Genomic DNA, 22,186 nt, shown 5'->3' with positions numbered 1-22,186 from the left:
ATAAGCGAACAATAAGAAGAGAAATCTTTTATTCTTTAATGTATGCCAGTGCCAAAAAAATTCAGTTGACTGAAAAAAATCATCATGTTTGATATATCAGGATAACTTCCAATATATAAAATGTCATCTGCCAGGTGTAAACGCAAAATGATTCCCTGTTTTCTAAAATTCCCATTCATCCATTGTATAATATATCTTGCTTCATGCTGTTTTACATTATGTAAAATAAACAATGAATACAGACTCTGGGTTTTAATGCCTGAGGTGTGAAATTAGTTCTCTGCCAAGTGTGTTTTTGATTGTTAGAGATTTAAAACATTCAGAAGTATGTCAGTCTGAGACAACATTTCTTCAGTTCACTTACAAGAAAAGTTATCTAGATATTTAAATGAAGCAAATGGGACAATGTTATAGAACGTGCTGTTGTGATTTTGCACAGAATCTTTGGTATTCATTGGATTTTATGCATACCACTAACTATGGCAATAAATAGTTCCCATACTCAGTTTTCCTAATTTTTCCTCTGAGGCTCCTTTACATTGCAGTTATCACAAATCCTCCATTATAACAAGATCATCTTGTTTACAAAAGTATAATCTCAAAAAACATTTGCATCTCTAATGTAATTAAGTACTTCTTCACATGATAATGTGTCCTTCCTAATCTTCTATTTGAAAATTTCCTTATCTGCACTGAATAGAAATATTTTCCTGGTTAATAAAATGCTTTGGAGACCTCTGAGTTAAGATGGTGGAATAAAACTGCTGCACATAATTTCCTCTCCCAACATCCAATTCAGTGAAACACAGGAAAAATTCAGCAGCAACTATGCAATTCAATACCCTGAAGCTCAAGAAGTGGCACCAAAAGGAGGAGAAAAGATGAGACTCTGGAGCAGAGTGTGAGGTATTTTACAGTGAGGCACTTACTCCCTCACACACACCTCTCCCTCAGAAACCAGACAGTCCTTTCTGAATACCCTCAAATCTGGGGAAAATGAACCAAGTGATATTTTGATGGGGAGAAGTGGAAAGAGCTACAGGGAAGAAAGAAGTAAAGTTCAGGAAATGTACAATAAAGCTAGAACACTGAGTGTCTCTAATGGAGGCAAAGCCTCCAAGGCTACACATGAGGAATAAAAAATAGGGCAGATCCATTTCCCTGTTTCCTTAGTAAGAACAAGACATGTATTCTAATTAGTTTCAGGGGACCCTATTGTGGGCTGTTTAACAAAACCTCAGAAGTGAGAATGGAGACCAAATATTCTAACACAGCATACAGAGGATTCAACTCAACTTTCCTCCCAGCCCCCACCCCACAGTCCTTCACCATGGAAGACACAGAAATATGCAGCCATCAATTATAATATGTTGAAGAAAATTACTGTCTCTCATAGAAGCAACAGTGAATCACCTCTGATTTTATTTGAGTGTTCTCTTTTTTTTCTTACTAAATATGGGTAAAGGTTGACAATTTTGTTTATCTTTTCAAAAATAACTTTTAGGAAAAAAAAAAGAGGTTAGAGTGGGAGAGAGCCAAAGCATAGGAGACTCTTAAAAACTGAGAACAAACTGAGGGTTGATGGGGGGTGGGAGGCGAGGGCATTGAAGAGGGCATCTTTTGGGATGAGCACTGGGTGTTGTATGGAAACCAATTTGACAATAAATTTCATATATTAAAAAAAAATAACTTTTAGATTTGTTGATTTTTTTTTGTTTTCTATTCTTTATTTTATTTCTTTCTGCTCTAATCTTAGTCTCCTTCCTTCTGCTAACTTTGGACTTGTTTTTTTTTTTTTTTTCCTAGTTCCTTGAGGTGTAAAGTTAGGTTGCTTATTTGAGATCTTTCTTTTTTAATATAGGCATTGCTATGAACTTCTCTCAGTAATGCTTTTGTTGCATCTCATGAATGGTATGTTAGGTTTCTCATGTTCATTTCAGATCAAAAAAACCTATTAGCTTTGAGAAAATTTTAATGCAAAATGTTAAATATTGAGACATATCTTAGTTAAGTTATTGAATTTCAAAGATTACAGAAAGAATTCTTCAGGCAGATCTCTAGGGGAAAAACGTCACCTATAAAACAAATCTGCCTGGACTTAGATCTACACATAACAATTAATGCGTAAGCATGGAAATGTTGTCCACAGATTTCTAAAGGAAAGGCAGTGACCCAACATGCTGCCATGATATTAGTCAAGTATAAAACCCATATGCAATCATTCTAAAACATGAAAGAATTTGGAGACCACAAAACCATGAGACTTTCTTGAAAACTGCTTTGCAGAAACATCAAAATTTAAAACTACTTTTATCAGATAAATGAAAACAAAGAACTCAGTAATGGTAAAACAATATAAAAATGACATGTGATGAGTACTGTCTCCATTTAAATAGAATACAGGGGCGCCTGGGTGGCGCAGTCGGTTAAGCGTCCGACTTCAGCCAGGTCACGATCTCGCGGTCCGTGAGTTCGAGCCCCGCGTCGGGCTCTGGGCTGATGGCTCAGAGCCTGGAGCCTGTTTCCGATTCTGTGTCTCCCTCTCTCTGCCCCTCCCCCGTTCATGCTCTGTCTCTCTCTGTCTCAAAAATAAATAAACGTTGAAAAAAAAAATTTTTAAATAGAATACAAAGAAAATTGTGCAGATTACGTTTATAGAATAGAATGTAAATGCTATAAACCTTGACAGTATGAAAATAATAATGTTACTAACAAATACCGGGAGATTAAAGAAGAAAAGTAAAAGGAAACACAAAAACACAGATGCCTTATTACACTCATAGTCAATCAACACCATCTTAAATTGAAGATGTAGTTTATTTATTTTTATTTTTTTAATGTTTATTTATTTTTGAGAGAGAGAGAGGGACAGACTATGAGCTGTGGAGGGGCAGAGAGAGAAGGAGACACAGAATCCGAATCAGGCGTCAGGCTCTGAGCTGTCAGCACAGAGGCCAACACGGGGCTTGAACTCACAAGCCATGAGATCATGAACTGAGCTGAAGTCAGACACTTAACCCACTGAGCCACCCAGGTACTCCAAAGATGTAGTTTTAAAAAAGGATCCAAACTCTTAGTGATTTTCATAATGCTTTTATTTAACCTTAAAAGGATTTTTAAGAAATAATAATTCAAAATATTTGAGTTTCAATACTTTCACTTCACCTTATTTTCATTACTACCTCTAAATTTAAATAAAACTAAATTTAATATATTTTGTTCTTAAAATATCACATACAATATGATCCTGCTTCATGACAAACATTTTAAAGCTAGCCTCTATTTGCAAACATACATAATAAGATAATGTGATACTGTTTATTTAATATGACAGCTATTTGGGGGTACTGAAATTAAAGATCACTTTTATTAATTTCTGAAATTTTTTGAATTGCTTGAATCTTTTATTACAAAAATAATAAATTAATTTTCCTAAGAAAAAGAAAAGTTTGGTTCAAATGGCAGGAATGAGTTTCAGAGACATAATCGTCTTTTACATATATTTAAAAGTTATATGTAGGGCACCTGGGTGGCTCACTCAGTTGAGCCTTGACTCTTGATTTTGGCTCAGGTCATGATCTCACAGTTCCTGAGACTGAGCCCTGAGTCAGGCTCTGCACTGACAGTGCACAGCCTGCTTGGGATTCTCTCTCTCCCTCTCTCTCTGCCCATCCCCTGCCAGAAGAAATAAATAAGTACTTAAAAAAATGAAAGTTATATAAATTTCCATGAGTGCTTTTTAAAAGCATGTGTACCATAGGGCACCTACCTGGGTGGCTCAGTCAGTTGGACAACTGACCAGCTCAGGTCATGGTCTAATGATTTGTGGATTTGAGCCCCACATTGGTCTCTGTGTGGACAGCTCAGAGCCTGGAGCCTGCTTCAGATTCTGTGTGTGTGTCTCTCTCTCTCTGCCCTCCCCCACTCACACTGTGTGTGTGTCTCTCTCTCTCAAAAAAAAATAAACATTAAAAAAATAAATAAAATAAAAACATGTGTACCTCATTCTCAGAATTAGATCATAATCTTCTTGGGAAGAAAAATGAAGATTTATAGCTATTAATATTCCCAGTAAATCACTAAGCACTTAAAAATTACATGCTTAAATTACATATTTATACATTAAAAATAAATTTTAAGCTTTTTTTTCTTTTGCATTTTGAACCATAGAGAATATTCTGTTAGGAATCAGAAATTAACCTGGTATTCAAATATATTTTGAAACACACACAAAAACACTTACAACACAGAATACACAGAAAGAACAAGGTTTTAACATGATTTCCTTGAAGAATGAAAATAGAAACATATTTATGTTCATTTGTATGTTCATAAAGAACCTCTGGAAGAATACAGATTAACAGTGTTAGTAACATATTACCTTAAATTTTATTAATTAAATACTCTTCCATTTTCACTCCCTATTTTTGCTGATATTTTTTTAATCACTAGTTTTGCTGAGACTTTTTTAAATATCCAAAGAAGCCAAAGGAATTTTTTTTTCAATAATAGCTATTACTCCAACGTCCATGAATGTATGTGGCAACTGCAGGAAAGCAAAATCCCCCACACTCCTTCTGCCCCTGTTGGTTCCCTTGAAAGTAAAAAGGGTGTGAACAGTGATTAAATGCTCATTTACCCAGGAACCCTCTCAAGTGCTATTCAACTCAAAGCATCTGGACTGTAGCTGACAACTGCCATAAGGTGGGAAGATGCATATATGAAGAAAGATAGAAAATTATGTACAAGCAAAGTATGTACATAAGTACTTCCTCTTTGAATTGACACAGGAAACACAGAAATGCATACTAAGAAATACATATTTAAATAAAATACTTGATTAATTATACCCTATTAACTTCTCCTCTGACTTCAAAGATGGGAAAAGTGCAAACATATAGTATTCTCCTATTTTTAATTAGTTTGAAATTGGGGAGAATGGAAGGGAAAAGCAAATATTCTTTACATTTCCTCCACTTTGGACTTGGAGGCTGATTTTACAGACTAGAGCTCCAAAGTTCAGACCCAGAAGAATCATGTCGGAAAGAGAGCAGATATCCAGACCAGATCTCCCATGCACTCACTCAGTGTACTACATTTACAACTGATACACCCTTGCAGAGAAATGATGGCCAAGCCACAATGGGAACAACTTTGTCCTCAGCCTAAATATTGTTTAGAAGAGAGCAGGATTTTTCTTTTTTTTAATGAGTTAATTAAGCAGAGACGTAGTGAGTCATTTGAGTAAAGCTGGGTCTTTTCTCAGAAAATGGGGGTACCTCAGAAAGGCCATTGATGAATTGACCTCAAAGAAATATAGCTGGAGTAACTGATTTGGATCACTAAGGTCAAGTTGAACACATCAGTATTTTGTGATCCTATTAGTCAGTCAAAGATAAACACAGCACTTTAATCGAATGTAATTAAATTATTGCTGTGGGGCACCTGGGTGGCTCAGTTTGTTGAGCGTCTGACTTCAGCTCAGGTCATGATCTTGTGGTTTGTGAGTTCAAGCCCCACATCAGACTCACTGCTGTCAGCCCAGAGCCTACTTCGGATCCTCTGTCCTCTCTCTCTCTGCCTCTCCCTCTCTCTCTTTCTCTCTCTCTCAAAAAATAAATATTTTTTTAAAAATTGCTATAAGTTCAAGTCTTAATAACCATAGTCAAATGCCAGTTGCACCACAAAAATTTCCCCTAAGTGTTTAAAAAAATTCTTGAAAACACCATCCCATAAGTTAAGTGAAATCTTTTCAGGGTGACTGGGGGGCTTATTTGGCTGAGCGTCTGACTTCAGCTCAGGTTATTATCTCGCAGCTTGTGAGTTTGAGCCCCACATCCGGCTCTCTGCTGTCAGGGCAAGCCCACTGCGGTTCCTGACTCCCTCGCTTTTTCCCCTTTCCCAGCTCCTGCTTTTTTTCTGTCTCAAAAATAAATAAAAACATCAAAAAAATTTTTTTAAAGAAATATTTTCATGTTTGTTCCCAAAAGTCTGTCATTGCATTTATGGGTATGGTATATATGGAGCTAGAATCTGAAAAGGGATATTTGGGTATTTATGAAGACAACATATTTATGATTTAGAAAATATATATATACAATCTGAAAAATGATTTTCTTATTCTTCAACATACCTGAATTTCTTACTTTATTTTTTATAATTATTTCTAATCTTCACAAATCAAAAAATTTACTGTAAAACAGCTCAGTTTTCCATTGTTTTTAATTAAAGGTGAGCAATAAAAAAACACTTTTTATGTACACAGATTCACATTTGTACATCTCCTAGGTAAGTTTTAGAAGCCACTAACCTATAGTGCACTTAATGCAATGCCAATAAAACACGGGTTACAGATGTTATTATAATGTGGCATTCTGTTTTATGTTTCATATTGTTTGCCTTCTTTTCTCATAATACCTTTCTAGCAGCTGTTAGATGCTAATTATAAATTTTAAAAACTCCCAATCATCCAAATAGACATGTAGACACTGGGTATTAAAATAGAAATCGTGCACTTTAGGCTTTAATCATATAAATGTATAAATATGATCGCTAGTTTAATGTTTAAATTGTGTAGATTAATATACTCCTACTATTACAACTCATGGGTGTTTTGAAAGGTAACCAAATTGAAAACATTGCTCCCACCAATGCAAAGATGTTTTTAATATTGCTGTTAAGCCAGAGTCTTCTCTCTAAATATGTACAGCTAAAATTCTATGAAAATGCGTAATTAGTACTACATAAATGACCTTCTAAATCCCTTTGTAGGCAATGCTTTAATTATTTATGAAAAACTGGTAATCAAGATACAGAAATACAAACCTGCAAAATAGAACAACCCCACTCTAATTTGTAGATTACAGCTCCTCCCGATCTGTACTAAACAGATTATTTTTGTTTATTTTTAAAGAGCTCATCATTTATATGAAAAGATATAGGTTGAAATAAAAATGTGTAAAAGAAAACAGTCCCATAATGAAAGAAGCACTGGCTTGCTAAAGGATGACATTGCATCCATCAGTAAAATGAAACAGCTGTCTCAGAAAACAAAGATAAAAGCTGAATGCCTTCATAGAGGAAAAGGAGATGGAAGACCATGCTGTATTATTCAAGCTCAGAAGTCTTGGAGACAAAGAAAGGTCACTGGCAGGTACATCAGCTGTGGTGGAACCACCCACACTAAATGCTGAGGTCCAAGGGGTCAACATTGCTCTGAATGGTTTCAGTCCAAATGACACCCGCTCAGTGATCTTTCCTGACCACCCTTCCTCCCAATATAATCTCAATTCATCCCAACACAGAAGCAACATTCTCCATCCCTACATCCTATTCATTTCCTTCAAGTCACTTTCTGCTTCATTGTTTTTCTCACTGCTTCAGGACAGTAGAGCTCACTTCCGATTTCTTCACCATTATATTCCCAGCATCTAACACTAGCCTAGCACATAGTAGGCATGCAAAAAAACAGTTACAGAAAAAATTAACAAATGTTCCACTGCCACAGAGAGAATGCCTGGACTCAACAAGTCCTAAACTGACAAGCTGTGACTTCTTAAGAATGGATTCTGGATCTTTGGCTTCATCATCATTACAACCGACTTTACAGTTTAACTGAATGCATCATTGTGAAAAATGTTAACAGATTTTTAACAGACTCCCAAAATTAAATGCAAAAATTCCTCTCTGAAAAGAAAAAGCTGGTGTCTGCTTTCAAGGAGAATCTATGAGTCTGTGAGAGAGCTTAGACCTATGGGAAGTAGGTTTTTTGTATCATGTGTATGCTGAAGATATTATAATTATGTTATGGAAAAATCCACATTAATTTACTGATAGACTTTAAGTATTTATACTGACTAAAGAACAAAATTAAATGGTTGCCATCTGTACTTCAAATGCAGATATAATTTTTTTTAATGTTTATTTTTGAGAGAGAAAGAGAGAGACAGAGCATGATCAGGGGAGGGGCAGAGAGAGAGGGAGACACAAAATCTGAAGCAGGTTCCAGGCTCTGAGATGTCAGCTCAGCACAAAGCCTGGCCTGGGGCTCGAACTCACGAACCATGAGATCATGACCTGAATTGAAGTCAGAGGCTTAACCAACTGAGCCACCTGGCAACCCAGATGTACTATTTTTTAAACTAGAATGTAATAATTATTTAAATTATAATTAATACCTCAAAAAATCTCAATAGAAAACATGAATTAATGTACTTTCTCATTTAAAAAATGTTTGTGCCTTTAGTGGACAAAATGCAATAATCCTACTTCGAATACTATGTTCTAGTAGTCTATGCCATAAGTAGTAAAAATTACCACAAAGGGAAAACATACTGTCCACTAGACATTTTATATATGATTTTATATTATTCACTAGATTCTCACAATTTCATGAGATGCTATTGATGATTTACATTTGCATTTAAGAAACTGGGGCCTCAAATGAGTTAAAAAAATGCGGTCTAAGGAGAAGAGACTAGTAAATGGTACTATAGAGACACTGCAGTTGAGCATGATTCAGTGAAAGAGAACACAATAAAAGGTTTTGATCAGCCAAGCAATAATCTAATATCAGAAGAAAAATATTTATCCAGAGAAAAATAAGGAAGAAAAATCATCAGTCATTTTTAGATACTGAATATATAGATTCTACAAAGCAAAAACCATAATTCCTCCACACTATGTGCCTTGGATAGCTTTGTTAAACTCAGCCCGAAGGCTCATACCTCTCTTCCTTGAAAAAACTCTTTTCTAAGTTACAGACTTCATATTTTAAAATGTGGTATTGAAGAAAAATGTGAAAGAAGATTGGAAGTGATCTTATTATTATCAATAAAACTTCAAATTCCAAAGGTTTACGGTGGACTCCCCTGGTGGAAGGTTTGTAGCACAGCTTGTTAAGGCTATTATATCCCACAGATAACCACAGTGTTCTGAAAGTAGATACTGAGAAGTGGGAACAATTCATACAAAATTTAGTTTATTTTCTCTGTCCTCCCAGCCTGCTTGAATTGAATGCAGATTTGTTTTGCTTTGTTTGTTTGTGTTGCCAATTTCATTGCTCCCTTAAGTAATCTGCAAATAGATGCTTCCTATCTTGCAACCATTATACGTTCATCCAAGCAGCTTTTTCTTGAATCCAACAAAATAGTTTTTTTCATTTATGATCTTATGTGTCTTGAGTGAGCATTGACTTTGTGTCCTTCCTAACAGATGACCATGAAGTCTGACACAGGTTGCTTAGCAACTGCCTTATGCCCAGAAGTAGAAATAACTCTTTGATATACTTTCTATGTGTATTTCTCCTGATTTATTTCATTTGTGTTTAACATGGCAGATCAAACAGAATCATTAGAATCCTACTAACACCCCCAAGGGTAGAAGAGCTCCTGGTCCACTTTCAGCTAAAGTACCCAGAGATCAAAACAGCTTACATGTCAGTACTGCAGAATAGAAGAACAATAAAATACACTGTGCCCATTACCAAGGACAAGGTGCATACATTCTCATCAGTACTGGCACAACGACAATGTTCTTTGAAACTTGAAAAGAATTCTCAAAATTGTTATTGTAACTCTCACTTTTTGCAAAATGATAAAGGACTATATATTTCCCATCATGTTGTTGCTAAAAAGTCTTTGATATCCTGAAGGACAATCCATTGTTTTAATGCATGATATGGTGTAATTCATCATGTAGCAAGAACAATACTAATCACCCCTCTCGTTTGCATCAACCATCACTCTTCGACCCTCATTGTATCTGATCCAATCTAAGCTCATTTATATTATACGTGACTTGTTTATATAGAAAGAAGTCAGCCAAATATGCGGTGGTACTGTACCTCAGAACAATAATCCATGCAGAAGGGTCCTGGGTCTAAAATTCAAAAGTAAAGAACATAAAAGCTTTTAAAAAATAAGTTTTGGATGAAAGTATGTAGTTAACTTTAGGATATAATAAATATGAACATTTACAATATCAGCAAGGATTAAATTAGAAAAAATTTTAATAAGGGAAATCAGATTTTTATACGCCTTCTGTTTTAAGCATAAGTTTAAAATTTTCAGTGTTCTGGAAACCATTTAGAAACCATGAGGTTGTTGGACACCTGGGTGGCTCAGCCAGCTAAACATTGGTTGGTCTAATTTTTTTTTAACATTTATTTATTTTTGAGACAGAGAGAGAAAGCATGAACAGGGGAGGGTCAGAGAGAGACGGAGACACAGAATCCGAAACAGGCTCCAGGCTCTGAGCTGTCAGCACAGAGACGGACGCAGGGCTCAAACTCATGGACTGTGAGATCACGACCTGAGCCGAAGTCAGGCGCTCAACCGACTGAGCCACACAAGCACCCCAGTTGGTCTAATTCTTGATCTCATTTCAGGTCATGATCTCACAGTTCATGAGTTCGGGTCCCGTATTGGGCTCTGCATTAATAGCATAAAGCCAGCTTGGGATTTTCTCTCTCCTTCTCTCTCTGTCCCTCCCCCTCCCTCCAAACAAATGCATAAATAAACTGAAGGAAACCAAATAAAATAAATTAAAAAAACATAAGGTTGTTAAAATAATAATATCAAGGCAAAATTCACCAAGTCACAAGACTAATATTAAGGGGTTATTTTGTTTTAGACAATGATTTTAAAATAATTCAAATGTCTATGAAATGGAGACTACTTAAATCAATTCTAGTAATCCACACAGTGGAATATAGCTAGATAAATGTAACAGTCTATACAGTGGAATGCTCTGCAATAGTGTTTGTTTCTTTTTTTCCTTTTGTTAAAGATGCAGATCTGTGGGAACTGGTATGGAAAATTTCCCAAAATAAATTTCAAAGTGAATAAAGCAAAGTGAATATCCTTCAAAGGAGGATAAAACAGTGTGCTATTACATTTGTTACATCTGTGTTCAAAAGATAGTCTTTATATGCATAGTGAATGCAAATATTACATACATATTTGATACAGGTTGTATTTGCATATGTATATATAATATGTCCAGAAGAATATACAAGGAACTAGTAACAATATTTGTTGTTGGGAAATGGGAACATGGGTGAGAGAGAAACTTACTTTTCACTGTACATTCAGGAAAACTTTATTTCTCCTTTTGTTCTGTTCATGTGAGATGACAGAGCCAGAAGAGTATAGGGTTTGTTTTCCTTAGTGATCAAGAAAGAACACATAACACATAGTGCCCACTGTATCCCAAGAGGTGCACAGGGTTTATTAAGAAAGAGTGACTCAAGATAAAAAAGCAAGGAGCCAAGGGGAAAAAGTCAGATTATCTAGTTTCCTCTCCAATCTTCTACCCACGAATCCAGATGCAAGCAAACAGAATTAACAAGATTCAGAATATTAAAGAATAGGAATTTTCAATGAAAATTATTTCTATTAGACCTGAAATCTGGCTTTTCAGAATTTTAACAAAGGAGAATTTAATAAGGAATTATTTGAAACCAATGCAAAAGACCAAACCTTCTTTTAAGTGAGTTAACTATCACAATGCAGTGGCACTGCAAATGTAGCATGCAGTAAAAAGAGACAGAAGGCAATGCATTCCAAAGTGGGTGCTACAAAATGCTACTCCCATGAGAAGTTCCCACAAGTGAAGCTTCCATGGTCAAATAAGAATACTGTGCCCCATAATCCTATATGATATATATTGGCATACTGGAAACTCTGGGTAATTGGTGTAGTAAAGAAACTTGTTTAACTTCTTTGACCAGAATCATATTTTCACACATATACAACTATTAAAATTCCCAGGAACTAGTACTTCCTTGATTCCATTTGGGGAAAAAATGCTCTAAGAATATAAAAGCCATATTGATGACCTTCCCAATAGGGAAAAACACAGCTTATCAATGAATCAGTAGGCCTAATATTAAAAGTCTATGGTTAAACTGATTATTCTGCTGTGGAGTCACATTCAGTTACTTGATAAAACACTGAAATTAATTTTCAAGAAAAATTAAGCTACTCTTAATCCACACTCTGTCACACCACATAGCTTTATCACTACCTGGTTTTTTTGTTTGTTTGTTTGTTTACTTATGTGCTTATTTGTTATTATCTATTTATCCCCAACTACAATGTAAGCTCCATAAGAATGGGAACCTTGTCTGTCTTAATGCTGTTATATCTAGTACTTTGAATAGCATTTGTTCATACCAGTTTCTCTATAAATGTTGATTGAACACTTAAATAAATCTAGCTCTTTTCTCTTTGTTACCTCCTTGAGTCATAAGAGCGCTTCCCACTTTTTCTCCTAAGACATTAATCAGTTAAAAGAATATTCTGTACTTGGGGCACCTGGGTGGCTCAGTTGGTTAAGCATCCAACTTCGGCTCAGGTCATGATCTCACAGTTAGTGAGTTTGAGCCCCACATCGGGCTCTGTGCTGACAGCTCAGAGCCTGGAGCCTGCTTCAGATTCTGTGTCTCTCTTTCTCTCTGCCCCTCCCCTGCTCACACTCTGTCTCTCTCTCTCTCAACAATAAATAAATGTTAAAAAAAATAATAATATTCTGTACTGATTTACTAGTTGTGTCACCATCAATAGGCTAACTGCTCTATGCCTCAGTCTCCCTAACAATAATAAAGTTGTTGAGGCAATGAGTGAGTTAATACATGAAAGGTACTTAGAACAGTATCTCATGTATGATAAATACTTGGTAAATATTGATAAATGATAATGATGATGGTGATGATGGTGATGTTAAAATGTGCCAAGGAAAAAAAAAATACTAAATTCAAATGAATTTGGGAAATGCCTGCCTTACAAAGTTAAACAGGTATTTTACTGTATTCTTAAAAGCTTTTAACTTTTACTAATACTGGTTGTGAATCTACAAGAAGTAGACACAGTTGGAACAATTCAAAAAATTGACCCTTAAACTGTCTTTCACAGAAAATATTTTAATATCTCCAGAAATACTAGCACTCTAGAAACACATTTTGGGAAAACCTCAATTAGAAGTTCTTCCCTGAAGTAAATACATACCTCACTCCACCCACCCCAGAGCACACACAAATCGCCATGGGATAAAATAGAAAATGAGTGAATGCAAAAGACACTTACATCCATGGTCTAATGTTATTATCAGTCCCTCTTACTGTCAGTATTGTCTTCCCTTGAGGTTTCCCTGATATTCCTTTACCCCTGTAGCAGTTGGCTGTATGGTTTCACAGAGGCCTACACCTGAGCTCCCATCTTGAGATGTCTGTACCCCGGGGCTACCATTCTTGACTTTCAGCTCCCTTCTCTTGCAAACATTTAAGTTAACATTCTTTACCATAGCCTTTTCAGGCAATGAGACTTCAAAGGATAAAAGAGAATCTTTCCGTGATCAAAAGACTAAACTTGTAGTAAAAGAAAGAATATCTGAAGGTCTTTCACCTAACAAGCCTCTACATAAATGAAAAGGATTAACAGTTGATTTTTAATACCTTTTAAAGGAAAAGAGTTTTTGCTCAAACATAGATCAAGACAAAATTAGAATCCTGGGGGCCAGTAAAGTCACCTCCTGACACAAGTGATGGGAAAGCTCTGGTGACAGGTCAAAGTGATTGCAGGGTAGGATAGTGAAGGCATGGGCTCTGGAACAGAGTAAAACTGGACTGGGATTTCAGCACTACAACCCCCAGCTGTGGGTCTTCTCTGAGTTTCCATAACATCTTCTACAAAATCATAAAACACTATTTAGATAATATCCATTGAACCCATACCGAGTACAGGGCACTGTTCTTAGTACTTTCTATGGATTAATTCATCCACTGCTCATGTCAATGTCCTCTAACCAAGGACCGTGAGGAGCACACCTTTGGTCAAACAAGGTTGGGTTTATTGACTTGTTATAAGGAGAGAGACCACACATTGTGGACAACTGTGGGGCATCTCAGCAGATGGGTGTTAGAAAGCACTAAGGTTCAGGCTTCTATTTGGTGCTTTAGGGGAAGTTAGAAGAAACACAACATTGCTCTGTATTTGATACTGTCAAAAAGTAAAGGTAATTCTATGATTGGTATCTTAATAGTTCTTATGTAGAAGGCAGGAAGAACACAGTAAGGCTAGATTTGTAATTGGTAAAGAAGTTACAGTCATTCATTTTGGCCAGGATAAAGGGATGATCATTTTTGTGGCCAATTATCTTGCTTCTTGTCTATGTTCGGACACAATTATAGCCTTGTCTTGGTTCATTATAACTGCAGAATGGCCTCGTTCTATGCCGCTAAAGTTCTATGAAGTCTTTATGTTCAGCAGACAAACATCACAAACTAGCTGCCCATTCTCAAGCCAGCTTCTAGCTCTACCAAAGCCTAATGGATAGAGCCAGGCCCCTTTCTCACTTATAGAAACACTGTAAGATAGGTGCTACTGACCTAGATCTTAAAGATAAGAAACCACCACTCACCCATTAAGTTACATGGGTCGAAGCTGAATCCAGATAGGTACCAGGCACTATTCTCTGTCCCTCAGAACCCATATTCCTAGTCTCAGTGTTAGCTATTATCACCTTATAGGATGGCTGTGAAGATTGTAGCTGATGATGTAAATGTCTGGTTCATGATAAGACTTTGACTAAAAAGTGGTACCTGTTATTATTTACAGAGAAACTAAAACATTTTCAGTTTAGGTTTATTTTCAGTTCTTCAGGAGTTCCTACCTTGTAAACTGAGCATCTGAAGAGGAGCAGGAAACTTGTCTCTAGGTCCACTAACCAACTACATGAGTATGAGTTACAGGATTCTATAAAACCCTGCAATGTTCTGTTCCCAAGGAATTCTAAGTAGTTTTTTAATAGTTTCCATTGAAGAGCTCTAAGTGTGTTTTTTTTTTTTTTTGTCAAATTATTTGGTTCTCTTTTTAAAGATGCCTTCCTCAAAATATTCTTTGTGTGCAAACAAAATACAAATCAATGGACTTTTTTCAGGTATAAGATTAAAGCATTTTTAATTGTTAATACTTAAAAAAAAACATAAAATTAAATTTTCATTTTACTCTAGCGATGACTGCAATATTAAAAGCAAGGCCCAGCAGTGAGGGTTCCAAAGCTAGATCAGTGCTAGAAACAAGCACAAAAATATTTCATTTTCAAATATGTTCTTAAAGGCTTGTTTTTTCTCAGAACACAAATGCTATACATAGAACCAATCCCAACAAGGTTATGTATAAGACAAAATCAACCCAGCTCCAGGCTTCTGGTGCCTCCAGAATAACTCCAGTTGTCACTGCCCATCACTTGAGCATTCTAAGTTCCACTGTCCTCCATGTCACCATACTTCCAAATTTGATGTTGCCTATTTCTCATCCCTACTTTCTGCTAGTTCACCTTGTTAACAAAACAGTTCATGAAGACTTAGTTACAATGATAATAAATCATCGTGTCAACCCTCCAAGATGACTTACTTGGATATTTTGATTACAAAAAAAAGAGGGGGAGGAGGTTTGATATAGAACTTTCAGGCATCATAGTAAGGAATGGCAAAAGATAGTTTTGGCTATGTGAATGCAGGGAAACAGGCAGAGCAAAAGCTAGTTCCAAAAGTAGAAGTAGGTAACCAATACTTTGGTATTTCAGGAGTTTTAAAATAATCCTCCTTCTAGGGGCACCTGGGTGGCTCAGTCGGTTGAGTGTCCAACTTCAGCTCAGGTCATGATCTCGTGAGCCTGAGTGGCTCAGTCGGTTGAGTGTCTGACTTTGGCTCAGGTCATGATCTCATGGTCCGTGAGTTCGAGCCGCACGTCAGGCTCTGTGCCGACAGCTCAGAGCCTGGAGTCTGCTTTGGATTCTGTGTCTCCCTCTCTCTGCCCCTCCCCTTCTCGTGCTCAGTCTCTCTGTCTCTCAATAATAAATAAACTTTAAAAAATTTTTTCAAATAATAAATAAAATAAAATAATCCTCCTCCTCACCTCTAAAAACTATACATGTGTAACATGTTTTGGGGCACAGTTGGGGAGACGCCTTGTGTAATCTGCAAATACATGCAAGCATGCTGGTGCGCGCGCGCACACACACACACACACGCAAAGTTACTATTTAGTTTCAATGGAGTCAGAAATTAAAGCTTTTCTTAGTCTTTTCTATTAAGACTAAGAGAAGATTAAGTCTTTTCTATTTTGCAACTAAGTTAACATCTAATAAAGCTTAAGTAATGAAATGACAGTCCCATTGACATGCTGCTAAAACAAAATAATCTCTCAACTCTTATTCTTAAAGGATTCCAAAAAGAAAACAACAGTAAGGTATACTACCTGGGAACTTCTTTTCCAGGAAATATACAGAATTTAGTTCTTTGAATCTGCTGAGGATACCATCATACCTGACATTTCTTCAGTTTAAATGTCATCTAAAACAAAATGAAACAAACAGACAAAAACTAACCAACCCAAATTTCTAGATTCACTTTTTGTGAAAAGTATGAACTTAACTTCATTCATTACCATAAATTGTAATGATTAATCCTAAAGAAGAGGGAACACCTACTATCTGTGGGTAGAGCACTGGATTTGTATCAGTGGGATTTTAAACAATTCATTGAGCTACTTATCTGCAGATTTAGAAAGGTAGGGAAAAGAAGTAGTTCCCCAAGGTCCATAGGAGACCTGGAGCTATTTTCAATATTTCAAAACTATAATATAATTAATGTATTTGCTATAGGGAATAAATTCGCAGTTGCCAGGTTGGTGGAAGGATGGGTGAAATAGATAAAGGTCATTAAGAGGTACAAACTTCTAGCTACAAAGTAAATAAATTCACAGAGATGAAAAGTACAACATAGGGAATATAGTCAATAAGATGGTAATAATGTTTGGTAACAGAGGCTGACTACACTTATTGTGGTGAGCAATGAGTAATGTATAGAATTGTTGAATAATTACATTGTACACTTAACTAATAGTACACTGTATGCTAATTACATTTGAAAAAAAGAATTAATGCATTTGTTCACATTGACTCTGCACTAAATACTAGGATTTTTTTTTATCTGGTTGAAATTCATCATCTCAGAATGGTGTCATTGTCATTGTTAAACTCATGTCAAAACGATCAGCAGTTGTATGCATTTCAGATTAGTTTAAAATGAAAAACCTGATTATCATTTTAGGAGTGCTTTTGGTGAGGAAAAATAGACAAAATATTTCAAAATGTTGAATCACTGGAGAAAAAAAAAATAATTAAAAGAGACCTTGGCAATGAAAAGGTCAAGGACCACTCATACCAGACAATGTTTATGATGTCTTCCCACTTTAAAAATCAATTTAACTGTGTATCATTTTAATATATTTTCTATAAAATTATATGAAAAAGCATATCAGATTCTATTTCCAACCAGCTTTAAAGTTGTTGAAATTTTTAAATGTCTACATTTGACATTCTCTTATGTCTAGCATAGGAGAGTAGGTTTTCAAGATAAAATGCTTGTAATATAATAGCTATACACAGCCTCCTTAGAGTTATCTACTTACTGAATTTCTCCATAAAGGTATAAAATTTAAACAGCAATAACTCCCATTTTATGTTTTTAACATTTATGTATTTATTTTGAGAGAGAGAGAGAGAGCACAGGAAGAGCAGAGAGGGAGGGAGACAGAGAATCCCAAACAGTCTCCGTGTTGTCAGCGTAGAGCCCAACATGGGGCTTGATCTCACAAACTGGGATATCATGACCTGAGCCAAAATCAAGAGTCAGAGTCTTAACCAATTGAACCACCCAGCGCTCCAATAGCTCCCATTTTAAAATGAGGATAACAAATTTAAAAGAAATTTGAAAGCAAAAAAAATTGCTTATAATCATACAGTGATAATTAGGGGAAAGGAATGATGAACATTTTGACAATGTGTTTATCATTATCTAGTACTTTAGAATTCAAAAAATATGAACTCTGATTGGAAAAATCTAAAATATCTTAAAGTTTCTCTAAAGTCTTTCTAACTCTGGGTCTCAAAATGTCAACAACTAAAGAGTCTAACAGCAATGATGAGCTTCTGTGCATTCTTTCACAAACTTTTAAAGATTTCACAAAGACACACTCCAGTCTATTTAAAACAAGATCAACAACTCCTAAGAAACCTTGCTCTTTCTTCTTCCTTTTACATGACTACACAGGATGAACATCAATAGTCTGGCTTCTGTTCTTCATGTAAGTACAAATAATAAATAGTGGGATTGCAACACTCCTTGGCTAGCTACAGTAGAACAATTTGTAGAGACCAAAAAAGGACTAATGGGTTGGACTGTTTTCTTACTCTATCTACACAGTGTAACTGGGTGATGGTTTTGATTAAATTCATCATCAATCAATCCAGTCCTAGGATTTCAGATATTTTATGTATCTTGCAATTCATCCATTCCAACCCCCCAATTTCTCCATGAGAAACCAGAAGCCCAAGAAAACTAAGTGACATCCTCATGGACATACAACTAGTTTGTGGTGGACCTTAAATCCAGCTCTGAGTACTCCTGCCCAGTGTTTTTTCTACTACCAGAAGTCAGAAACAGTTTTGCTAAAATATTCCCTCTTCCTATGGTTTCCAAATCTCCTAGGTTGGTACGCCCTAACACAATTGTGGCCTTGGTATGTGTCCTCTTCAAATGGAGGATTTGCTCAGATAATGTCATGTCAAGGATATCTGACACCCTCAGTTCTTGTACAGACATCTTGTTTTCCTAATATGTGCATTTCAAATTTGACACAGCTTTAACTCTACCCTCTCTTTCAAATGGATAGCCTGGTAACCCATGGCTTTTGGCTTAAACTGGGTGATTTTTCCCAGTCTTCATTTGTTAGTTTCACTCCTCCAAAAGCTTTAAGGTTAAATGCCTCTTAAGCACCTAACCCTTTTAGCAGTCTTGCCATTCCTTTATTTTGTTAGCCTCTCAAGTTACTAAAAAAAACCTTTATTGCAGACTCGTTGAACCCAATCTTCTGTCTCAACCCTGAACAGATGGTTCCCCAGGCCCAGGCAAGGCCTCTTCAGTCTTTTCAAGCTAGTGCTTTTCTTGTTAGTTCCTGGCTTCTGCTGCCCTCTAGCAACCATTAGTAGCATGGCAGGACATGAAACAATAAAGCCACATTTTTACTGAATTGGATTACTTGATGGGTTATTTAAATATCATGTAAATATGGCCTAAAAAAAAAAAAAGAATCATGACATGTAACTGGTTCCATTGTTCTGTGATCCCCCCACACTCAGGCCTACGTCAGACCCTGGTTTTAAATTTAGGGCTATAAAAAATAAAGTAAAATAAAGCTAGGGCTATAATGAAACTAATGATAATAACTATGCATGCAATAGATTCTTTTATACCTCAATTTATCTGCCAAACTCATGCCTGTCAAGTGTCCAAATCTTTAGTCCCCTCATCTGTTCAACTTAAATTCTGGCATAGGAACACTTCAAAAGGAAGAAGTGACAAAACAACCTAAATGTCCAACAATCAGGGATTACTTAAATCAGTTTTGGTAACTCTTACAATGGTATATTTTGTGACTATTAAAAATTATCTTTTAAAAAAACTCCAAAACTATGGGAAAATAATATATTAAATATAATAGCTAAATATTAAGAAAAGAAGAAGAATTATACTAAGATCTCAATAGCAGAGAAAGAAAGAAAGAAAAGAAATGGAGAAGGGAAGGAAAAATAAGATAAAAAGAGAGAGGGAGGCAAACCATAAGAGACTCTTAAATACAGAGAACAAACTCAGGGTTGCTGAAGGGGAGATGGGTAGGAGGATGGGCTAAATGGGTGATGGGCATTAAGAGGGGCACTTGTTGGGATGAGCACTGGGCGTTACATGTAAGTGATGAATCACTAAATTCTACTCTTGAAATCATTTTTACACTATATGTTAACTAACTCGGATTTAAATTAAAAATTTAAAAATTTTTAAAAAAGAAATGATCTGAAATGTTAGTTGGCAGTTGTTTTTTGTATTATCCCATATACATGTGTAAAATTTTATAACCATAAAAGCTGCACCTATGTGTGCAAACTGTGAGTCACTCATGCCTGACTGTAAGACTGAGATATCAGGATCTCTGGAAAGAACTACTGTGGTGTGCTGGTCATTGCAGTGATGACAGTCGCATCATCGTAGTCAAGGACATGGATGATATTAGCATGCATGGAAAAGATGTTACAGTGCCAAGACAAAATCATATGGTTAGTCACATTCTCCTGCTGTTTCTCTGCCTCAAGATTCCCTAGGGAAGACAATCTTTTTTGGCAAATTAAGCCCACTAAATTTTTCAGAAATTTATGTGGAGGCGACTTCAAAAGTGAGCCACCAGATGTTCTACTGCTTTGAGCATGCGGAGTCTTGAGGAATGTACATGAATTATATGAGTTTTTCAACTAAATGTGACTTTCTGTGTAACCAGGCTGGTGAAACAGGTCAATCCATGTACATAACAACACTGAGTGAGATACAGTGTAGGAATCATGGTGTCAACCCTCACAAACATGTGCAAGGTTTCCTATATGCATTCTCAATATCATTCTAGAAAGTTTGTACCAGTTTACACTATCGGTGTGGAATAGTTGAGAAAGGTCTCAGGTTGTGTACATTTTCCAGTGTACTTGTTGCAAATATGCAACTTTGTCTAATTCAAAAAGAGAGAAAGAGAGAGAGTCTGCTATAAGAGTAATCACATCTGCTCTTATTTTATTCTTTTTTTTTTTAACGTTTATTTATTTTTGAGAGAGAGAGAGAGAGAGACAGAGCATGAACAGGGGAGGGGCAGAGAGAGAGGGAGACACAGAATCTGAAACAGGCTCCAGGCTCTGAGCTGTCAGCACAGAGCCCGAACGGGGCTCGAACTCAGGGACCGTGAGATCATGACCTGAGCCAAAGTCGGACGCTTAACCGACCAAGCCACCCAGGCGCCCCTCTTATTTTATTTTTTTAAAAATATCCTATTCAGGGGCACATGAGTGGCTCAGTCGGTTAAGCGTCCGACTTCGGCTCAGGTCATGATCTCACAGTTCGTGAGTTCGAGCCCCACATCAGGCTCTGTGCTGACAGCTCAGGGCCTGGAGCCTGTTTCAGATTCTGTGTCTCCCTCTCTCTCTGACCCTCCCCCGTTCATACTCTGTCTCTCCCTGTCTCAATAAATAAATAAATATTTTTTTAAAATTAAAAAAAAATCCTATCCAAACTTGGTGCTTCCTCATTATGTGCATGCAAATTTCTTGGCATTCACCCCATGTGCATAAGAATCCATCATGACATGGCAGGTGAGTGCTGATGTCCTAAAGTAGAAGATACTGAACATATAAGGACCTGTCAATTTTCCTAATATTCATTTTAAGAAAGTATTTTCAGTAAAAGAAAACATTTTATTTTCCCAAAATTTTTCTGTGGTAATTTCTAAACACACCATTAAAGAAGATGTGAATTCCTGAAGAACCACCAAGACTAGGTTTCCTCTCTTTTTTAGTTTTTATTAATTTATTTTTATTTATCTCTCTCTTGAGGATAATTTATCTCTCTTGATAGAGAAAGAGAGTCTGAGTGGGGTAAGGGCAGAAAGAGAAGGAGAGGAAGAATTCCAAGCAGTTTCCATGTTGTCAGCAGAGAGCCCAACGTGGGGCTCGATCCCACATCCCTGGGATCATGACCTGAGCTGAAATCAAGAGTCAGATGGCCACCAACTGAGCCACCCAGGCACTCCTAAACTAGGTTTCCTCTTTACTTTTTATTTTTTTCTTCAACAATTAAACAACCACTTGTTCAATATCTGTTATGTGCCAGGCATTGTTCCAGGAATTGGGGACACAACAGTGAACTAAACTGACCAAAAAGAAAGAAAAGAAAACAAAAACAAAAATAAATTCCTGACCTCCTTGAGTTTACGTTTCAGTATTTTCTAAGTATTTGTTACCTATCCACCTTTTATTCTTAAACTCTCTATCTGGTCAGCAAATTCCATCAACTCCACGTTCAAAATATATCCAGAATCCAATCACTTCTCACCACCTCCACAGTTACCACACTTAGTCTAATTTTTCTTCTAAAGATCTCAATGGTATTTTAGTTGTTCTGCTTGCTTTCAACTTCCCTCTTCCCCATCCCCAACCACCACACACACACACACTCTATTCTTAACACAGGAACTAGGATCATCCTTTAAAGCAAAAGTCAGATTACATCATTTCACTGCTCAGCATCCGT

This window comes from Puma concolor, chromosome A2 (genome assembly GCF_028749965.1).
Source record: "Puma concolor isolate L17-30 chromosome A2, mPumCon1.1.hap2, whole genome shotgun sequence".
NCBI classification, from domain to species: domain Eukaryota; kingdom Metazoa; phylum Chordata; class Mammalia; order Carnivora; family Felidae; genus Puma; species Puma concolor.
The sequence above is the reverse complement of the archived record's forward strand: the minus strand, read 5'-3'. Positions refer to the sequence as shown.